The 9,357-nt window shown below is 40.5% G+C and overlaps 1 protein-coding gene and 1 long non-coding RNA gene across 2 annotated transcripts in view; one reads left to right on the forward strand and one right to left on the reverse strand.

Moving 5' to 3' along the window:
- Positions 1-3,762, reverse strand: part of LOC146389820 (kinesin-like protein KIF1C) — a 33,032-nt gene extending 29,270 nt beyond the window's left edge. The window contains exon 1 of the mRNA XM_084912497.1: positions 3,164-3,762. The gene's annotated coding sequence lies outside the window, so the exon portion shown is untranslated. The remainder of the gene's footprint in view (positions 1-3,163) is intronic.
- Positions 3,763-7,626: 3,864 nt separating this feature from the next.
- LOC146389821 (uncharacterized) lies at positions 7,627-9,297 on the forward strand. The gene is made up of 2 exons (XR_014798543.1): positions 7,627-7,761; positions 8,389-9,297. It is a non-coding gene; the product is annotated as an uncharacterized LOC146389821 (long non-coding RNA).
- Positions 9,298-9,357: the final 60 nt, after the last annotated feature.

Consider the following 9,357-nt stretch of genomic DNA (forward strand, 5'->3'; position numbering starts at 1 on the left):
TTGCACAGTGTTGATGGGAGCCATATCTTTGGTCAGGTGATAAGTGATAGCCTCCGTAATTTCTTTGTGCCTGCGGGAGTTCGACGGGTATAGGGAAGCGCTGTATAAGGTTCCCGTTATTGATGTTTGGGTGGTTGACCGGGACGGATTTTCTCCAGTTACTTTCTCGTCATCCCTGACGTGTTCTCCGTTGTTTTTTCCCTGCTAATTTTAGCATCACACAGCACAGCTTCTGTATCACGTGGTATAAGGCTCCGCCCTTGTCATTTGTTGAGCAGGAAGAGTGAGCGCTTGTTTTCATGCAGATTACGTCCCGGATCAAAATGCGGTACAATCGTCGTCGTCTTTTTTTTTTTTTTTTTAAATCGTTGTCATTTGGAAATAAGATCGCACATGAATTGAGATCGCGATTTTCTAACGATTAATCGTGCAGCCCTACTGTTTACGGCAATATTTTTTCATTATTTTGATGGTCACTGTAGTGGCTATATTAACCCTTTAAAGCCGGTCGGAGCGGGCACGCTCCGTTTTGCATAACTATTTTTAAATCCCGGTAGCACTGCGACCACGTAAGCTAGCGCAATAATTTTTTTTGCATATGAAACCGGAGGAGTTGTACTTACATCTTATGCCATCAGCTTGTCCTAGGTCACAGTTTCCTTCCACATATAGCTTTGCAAAAACTGCATAAAAAGCACTTGCAGCAACAAAAACATAATATTCCAGAAACACGCTTTGCCGATCCGATCAGCTGTTTGTAACACTTTCTACGTCCATCAGCGCAAACTATCGCATGTCCGCCATGACCTGCCCGAAACCAGAAGTGACGTCATTTTGCAGAAATGTAGTTTTTTTTACCATCAGGGCCTTATGAGCCTATACTGGTGTTTTTAAAAGTATTGTTTGACTTTATGACTTTCTCTGTCATTTCTGGGATGCTTAGGACTCATATTGCACTGCTGGAAATAGTTTATTTTGATGCATATGCTGCTTTTTTGCAAATTTGCATTATAATATTTTTTTTTCGTTTTTCCTGCATTTTATTTCAAAAATAAAACTATGAAGACACTCAAAATAAATTTCCTGTGGTGGGAAACTATTTTGTGCAACTTTTTTGTATTTACAGTTTTGAGGGATAAGCCTCTTAAATTTCTCTAAATAGAAATATATGTTAAAAAAGCAAAAACGATTTTACATTTTTTTGTAGTTTATTGCACTTTTTTGCAATTTATGTAATTACTATGCACTTAATGCAGACATATTATTAAAATTTGGGCTAGAATGGTTGTATTGATGTATATCAACTTGAAATGCTCCCAAAAATGGCTCCACAACATGTAAAAATATAATATAAGCTCTGGCGGACTTGGTTCTATGGTAGGTCTTAAAGGGTTAATTTCTTAAAGTTCTCTCTTTCTCTTACATTTAATATAACCACACTACAGACAGACAAGCGCTTGTTTTTATGCGTTGTACGTTAGCAACAACGACGGTAAAACCACCGCGTGTCCGCTTGTTTATTTTCAACATAAACCTTTCACAATAAAGCTCAAGATCCTGTTGAGACTTTTCAAAATAAACTGAATCACGTGAAAGATGCAGAGTGTTTACGGATGAGAAGCAAAAAAGAGCCGCCAGGTGCTAAAAAATAAACTTTAGACTCAAACGTTAGAACAGGCTTTTCCCCGCAGCACGCCGTGTAATAAATACTCACAAAGAAAACGGCGGCCGTTACAACTTATGTCTAAAAATGTATAGTTTCATGCATCTGTTAAAACACTCGACTCCAGGTACACGACGCCCAGCTGGAAACACTTCACGCAAGTCGAGCTGCCCGAGATTCACAGAATTTACAGAAAATGTTACATTTTTGTGATTTTATATCGTTATCGGACGATAGAATTCTTATATCGGGATATGAGATTTTGGTCATATCGCACAGCCCTAGTTCTAACACAAATACAAACCCCAAGAGTCACAGATTATTCAGCACTTATGTAACTGGTATAAAGCTGTTGTTACATCACTGTGCACAAAGCGACCAATTAGGTGAGTGTAAATGTGCTGGAATGCATCTGAGCTTTTATTGTGAAATGCAGGAACAGGAAGAAACCCGCTTTGCCAATGTTTAGAAAAAGTTGGTGCATATGTTCTAGTGACAGACATCACTTCTGGATCCAGAAACCAGTGGGCGATGTCGCAGTAGCTGTGTCCATCTTTTATATGCAGGCTTTGGTTCTGATGAATGAAAATGTGTTTAAAGTAGATTTAGTTTAGTTTTCGTTATAATTTGATGATGTAATGTTTAATATTTTGTATTAATCCCTGCTGACATCACAGACTTTGTGTCTTCTGATAATCTTTATCTGATTCAGACAAGACGGCTAACCGAGAAAATAATCTGCAGATTAATCAATAATGAAAATGTTCTTTAGCACAGATTGAGCTCCAACTAACATTTAGCAATACAACTGCAGATTACCTGAGAATACCAAGAATACCAAAAAACATGACACTGATTATCAAAGCCTGACCTTCACAGAGCACTGCTGCAAACTATTATCATTTTCATTATCAGCGGGCAGCTTTAACTCTGAGACATGGTGCCGCTTTCAAGGTGATGCATCTCATTTAGTCTTAGCTCCAGCCCCATTATTCACTTTATAATAAAACAAGAGGAAATAAATCAGCAGGTCTTCCTTTTCAGATGCATAAATCCGCAGAGATTTGCATTCTTTACAGGATTGTGCTTGAAACAAATGGAGACATTTGTGCTCAAAATAATGAAAAATACATTTAGAACAACTAAGATATTTAACATGCGGGGCAAGAAACCCCTCACACTTTAAATTATGAATAAAAATGAGTTGAAATGAACTAAATCCACAGGTTGTTTATTTGTATTTACTGTTCTTAAGTTTCTAAACTTTTATTTACTGTAAAGTTGAACTTCTAAACTAACCGAATCTGTTTTCCAAATGAATAAAAACGACAAATGAATGAAAATATGAATACACGAAAAGAAGAATTAACGCTTAAATGAATTAATAACACATAAAGGTGGAAAAGTGCAGTAAAAGTACCTCAGTCATAATAACAGCATTAATAACTATGTGTGCGCGTGCTCCGCTCTGATTGGATCCCGTTACCGGAGATGACTCACCTGTACAGGACCGGAGGAAACCGTGAGTCTCGTGGAAGCCACACGATGCCCCGCTCACTCTCTCTCCATGTCCACCTTCAGTAAAATCAAACAAATAAACAAACAAAGGCACGCGGGGCAGCAGCCTCTCTTGGTTCCGGTCCCGGTGCGGGCCTGTCGGTACCGGGACAGCCGGGCAGAGAGGGTGGGGGTGGAGGGATTTGGGTGGGGGCGCTGCTGCCTCACAGAAAAGTTCCAGCGTACACTAACCGGAGCTGCTCCCGGGAATAACGGCAGCACCGGCGCCTCGAGCTCAACTTTTCTCCGGGCTGACGTCACCGTCCGGTGAGCCCAGGCTGGGGAAAGTTGAGGCCCACCGCTGGCTGCTGGGGCGGTGAATCACGGCAGCTCCGGGACAGCCCGTCGCTGGAAAAAGTTGCTAATCCGGTGGTCAGTCCGCCTCCTCGCGCTCCTGTCCGCGTGGAGCGGGCCTCGAGCGGCGAGCCGGGAGTGAGCGGAGAGTTTGAACGGAAAAATGGAGGAAAAGGAGAGAGAAGAGAAGGGGAGAGAGGCGGAGAGGCTGGCCGGTGGCCTGGCCGCGCGGCGGGTGAGTGCGTGTGTGTGCGGGCGCGTCCCCGTGACGGAGCTGGGACGCTCACAGACAGACAGACGGACAGAGGTCTCACTCTGCTCGCACACGTGACTTATGATACTTTTAGGTACATTGTAGTTGACCGCGCGGGACTTTGTAACAAAAATGTAACAAAGTGTTACTTTTACCACCAGTGATGAAAAAACTAGTAAAAGCGTTCATCATTAAAGATGCTCATAAGCAACATGACAACCGGAACAAGGAGCTACATTATGGTTGAACACGTCATGCCAGTGTTTCCATGTTGAAATGAAGCTGATCTGAGCGTCTCTATAAATAAGTGCATTACATTTTAAACCTGCTTCTCTTTGTGTTCAACTAAAAACCTTTATGTTTAATAAATAACGCACATAATTCAGAATACATACATAATTTAATTAAAAGCTGAAAATCGTCCAGTGCTGCCGTGACAGTGGTGACTTGCTCTGGGATCAGTGGGGAACGTAAAGGCATGAGCCGGTAATGAACTCTGAGTCTACAGGGTCGCTAACTGAAGGACTGGTGGAGTGAATCATCTTACTTCGAGACGATCTCTGGCGCCATGTCGTCCCCTGATGGTGGAGGAGTTAAAGGAGCAGTCCGTCTGTTTCCCAGACCACAGTCACCCTGAGGGTTGATCAGCTGTTATAACTGATGCAATCCAAACTGAGTGATTCAATCTAAGAGGGACTTATGAGCAGCGCTTCAGAGACTGTAGGAAAACTGCTCTCTTATCATTTTAATCAAGATAGTAAATTCCAGCCACACTTGAACAGAGTCATGTCAAATTTTGGGGAACGTGCAGCATCATGCTTCCAGCAAAGATAAGATCGATATGATCTTCATTTTTTACAGAAACCATCGCTTTTGATGTCCACTAGAATAAAAATTCATAAATTACATTAGATTCAGCAGATGTTGCAGAACTTCATTAAGAATCTGTCAGTTTTCAGGTTCAGAGTATAGTAGTGGGAGCTGTGTGCACATTCATGGGTTTACTGCACACAGGAGCTACTGATAGTTAATTTAGCTATCCTTAACAACTGGAAAAATCTGAAAAATACAGGACTGTATTTGTGTTAATGGGCAGAGCAAAATATAAGAAATACATCTCTGTGTAATGCTTAAAACTGAACAGCACCACAGTGTGATTAAAGTAAATTAACTTCTCTGTTTGATGAGTAAACACGTTCTTATCTTGTGTCTTTCTGTATGCGTGTTTAAGGTAAAACATCACAAGTGTGCCTGTGTGTGTTTTATGCTGTTTACACAGTCATGCTGTGGCGACTTGACTTCCTTTAACGGACAAAAAGCACATCCCCATAAGACAGGTTATTCCGTTTCTGGGTGAGGACTTTAGGGTGGGAGTCCCGGGAAAGGTTGGAAGTTGTGTGATGTCCTCTGAAGTGAAAAAAAAACAAAACAACTACTTTGTGTGTCTATTGTTTCTCTGTCTTTGTGAGGACTGTGGGCAGTCCTCCTTTGGGACCTTTAAAGGACTGCTGGAGGGGTCAGTTCTGGTTTTCAAGGACATGTGACTCTATTATCTCAGGGAGGGTCCTCACAAAGATAGCAGTTCGAGCTTGAGTGTGTGTGTGTGTCTATAAAACAAGAGAAGGTGGAGTCAGGAAACACCTGGAAGTCAGGAAACAGACACACACACACACACACACACACACACACACACACACACACACACACACACACATACATTACAGAGTTTCTGTCAACATGCTGCTGATTGTGCCTGACCTTTGACCTCCTTGTGACTCATAGCATAGTTGAAAGTGGATTGGTCCACATTTTGCCTCCTTCAGGAAGGCCTGGGATTGTCCTGTGATGTCATAAATTTGAGGTGGAGCTCAGAGGTCAAAGGTCAACACTTTGCCGAGTTAAAGGGAAAATCCCCACAGCTGCTGCGCCCTCTGCTGGACACCACTGAACATTACAGCACAGTGTCTGCATCACTACTGATAGGCAGTCAAAATCAAAACATGAAACTTTATAGAACTCCTACTCTCTGGATTTCATGTTTTATAATGAGGGGTTAAAATTATTTAAATTAAATTAAATTATTCGTTAAATTATATAATTACATTATATAATTACATTATTTAAAAATGGCCTCAGATATGACATATTAAATTTTGTTCTTATTGATATAAAAAAGCACATAGACCTGGAGGTTTGAGATGTTCTAGATGTTTGTGGCTGCAGCTGAACTAAACAGTGAGTGAATTTTTAGAATGGCGCGAAAATGCATCTCTGGAAAGTAAATAAGTGCTCTTCATTTAACACAAGACAAAAGGAACCACAGCAAAAACACTTTTATTAAAAATCCTAATTATCTTGTTTTAATGATCACAGGAAGACTCAAATGGCTTAAATCAAAATCCATTTCATGGCCACTTCCTCAGTACAGGTATTTCAGAATTGCTCCTTAGAGTCCTGCTTCAACTATTCTTTATGTGAAAAAAACAAAACAAAAACAAAACCTGGCCCCTAACATTTTCACAAAATGAAATATTATCATTATTATCATTACACGAACTTTAAACTATATTTTAAAAGGTTTTACTGTTTTTTCCCCCTCATTTTTGTTGCTGTTTTCCAACCTCAGAGCCACCACAGAGACTCATATAGCTTTGTATTTGTGTTTATTTGATGGCACATATTAACATTGCAGCATTTAAACACGTATACAGCTGATGCAGTGCATACAGGATTTCTAGCCAAAGCTAATTTGTAGGTCTTGCCCCTGGTTCTGCTTTTAAGACACAACATATCCATACAAGTATAGGATCAAACAGTTCAAAAGCAACAACAACAATGATAATATTCATAATAATATCAAAGTACTGACAGAGGTGTTTTTAATATTTTCTTGATGCTGACATTTTTTCATACAGCTAAAAGCCTCAAATAAAACCAGATTAACAGGCAGCAAAGGAAATCAGGCTGTTTGTTTTTTAGTGTAGTGGCTGAAGAGGGCGCTCTTACTCTGCAGGAAAAAGAGCAGCTTTCACTCTGCAGCGTCTCATCTGCTCCATGTCGTAGCCACACGGCAGTAAGCACTGAACTTCACCAGCCTTGACAGCTGATTGTTTACAAACAGTTTTCATTTCCCTATGATCTCTGAAAGTAATATTAATTGAAGTAATGCTTCAAACTAACTGAGCTGTTTCAATCATCCAGTCAACAATACAGCAGTGGAAAAGATTTCGGTGTTTTAGGACATATTAGAAAAACATTCTGCTCTTTAAAAGGTTCTAAAATTATTTAAAAAATTAATAAAAATAAACAAAGACAAAATGAAGAAGTGTGTGTGGAAAATCTGAGAATAGCTCATGATTCATTAGCTTGTAGAACCACCTTTAGCAGCAGCAACTTAAAGTTTGTTCAGGATAAATTTAGCAGTCACTACATCATGATGCAGGAATCTTTGCCCTCTCACTTTTACAACTTTGCTTCAGTTTATTGCAGTTTGCAGTCATCTGTTTATGCACAGCTCTCTGAAGGTCCTGGCACAGGACTTCAATGAGACTGAGGTCTGGAATTTGGCTCGTGGCAGCACCTTGATCCTTTTCTTTTTCTGCCATCAAATTGTAGATTTGCTGCTGCATTTGGGATCATTGTCCCGTAGCATGAGCCAATAGGTGTTGTACAAATGGCCTCATGTTTGACTCTAGAATACCTTTGTATACAGAGGAGTTCATGGTCCACTGAATGGCTTGAAGGTGTCCAGGTCTTGTGACTGCTGAACAAGCTAAATTGTATAAAAGGCCCCAAAGTTCATAGAATAGTTTTACTGGTGTTTATAAGTTTATATAAGTTCATGTAATATTCAGTCTTCTGTCAGTTTGGGCCAGCCCACCTTCTAGTGACATCATCCGGTTAGTAAGGTGGGCAGTTTAATGTCGGATGAGCAGTGTTGGTCCGGAGGGGATGCACTGATTCCTGGGGAATGTTAGGTGTGCGTAAATGACAAGTAAGTAGTGACCTGTGTTGTATTTTGCCTTTGTTTGTGTCAGTACTGTAGTATGTTACAATTTAGGAGCTAATGTAGTCCGTAGTTGGAGCGGTAGGCCACGCATGCAACGCGTGAGTTCACTCTCATTTCATATGCTAATTTATGTTGTTAGCTTACCCCGGTTTAGCTTTGTTGACGCATGTACGGTCGCTCATATGTCCATAATGTCATTCCTGTGTTATCAGACCTTCTCTGTATGTTGTATGTGATGCTTGTGATTGTTTACTTTGAAGTAGCGGAGTTTGTAGCGAACAATTAGGTACGTGGATTAGTAAAATAGCGAACGTAGTTTGACCGGAAGTATGGCGTCCCGCTTGCCCTTCACAATAAGAGCATTATAGCGGATTATAATGGGGGACGCTTTTATTTTGTACAACTACCGGAAGTAGTTCCTGTGTACTGACGGTTGCTTAACCTCGCACTAATGCTATTTAGTTGCATAGTGTGAGCAGTTTGAAAAGTATTATATTTTTCTGATCTTTATATGTGATTATGTTAACTATGTTGTATTATGTTTATATTTGAGTATTTGACTTGTCTATTCTCTTTATTTATCGTTATTTCCCTTGTTTATTTCCTTTGTAGGAAACCAAACACACACACAGACACACACCGATGTACATCCGCTGTGTTTACAGCCCCAGAAATTGAGTGGTGACAATAAAGTGCCTCAAACGGAACCTCAAGCTCCCTCCTTCTTTCATACTCTGGGACAATTTGGCCTTAAGTGGTGTTCTGGCCGACACACCGGGGTGACTGTAGTGCTCAAAGACTGAATCAGTGCCACAGCCGTGCCTATCTTTGATATCTCCACTACATAAATCATCAAACTGCCACCACGGCACAGCCATGTACATTACTGTTTATAAGATTGGGGAAACCTGCAGTCAGCTGAGACTGAAGAAGTCACTTGGATGAGTGACGAAAAGTTTCTCCCACGAAACGCTATGTCCAGATAAACAGAAACAATTTTTGGAGAGCCAATCTCCTAGCAACTGTCAGATTATAATATTATTTTATGCCATGTTAGACCCTTAATTAAAGATTGTGAATTATTATGTAGTTTTAGTTTGCATTATTCTCCTGAATTAGAAGAAGGTGATAACTATTGCATTTGTTAAGCTGAGTTGCATTACATTAGACTGCTGGTTTATTGTGAATGAATGATATTGTTTTATGATGCATTATACTGCTGAGTTATGAGAAATACTGTTTGCAGAAAGTCATCGCCTTATTTGTCTGATTAGACGAGAACAGAACATACTGGAGTTTTCTGCCCCATCTCAGCGGGAGCAGATAAACAGGGAGCCAAGGTCGTAGCTTAGGCGCTGTGTGAGAGAAAGAATGTGAATGTTTAGGCTTTTATGATTAGGTGGGGGCCACTAGAGGCTATAAGAGTTTGATCAATGCTCCACCATTTTGAGATCTGATGCTGTCTGCGTACGGTGTCCATCTCCCACGCGTGTGATCATTAAAAATCATCGTTTGACTCAACCCGGCCGGACCAGTGTTGTTATTGTGGTTTTTCCTCTTGTATCCATCCCCGATATTTGA

Source organism: Perissodus microlepis, chromosome 3 (assembly GCF_051167445.1).
Source record: "Perissodus microlepis isolate ML-2025 ecotype Zambia chromosome 3, ASM5116744v1, whole genome shotgun sequence".
In the NCBI taxonomy this organism is placed as follows: Eukaryota; Metazoa; Chordata; class Actinopteri; order Cichliformes; family Cichlidae; genus Perissodus; species Perissodus microlepis.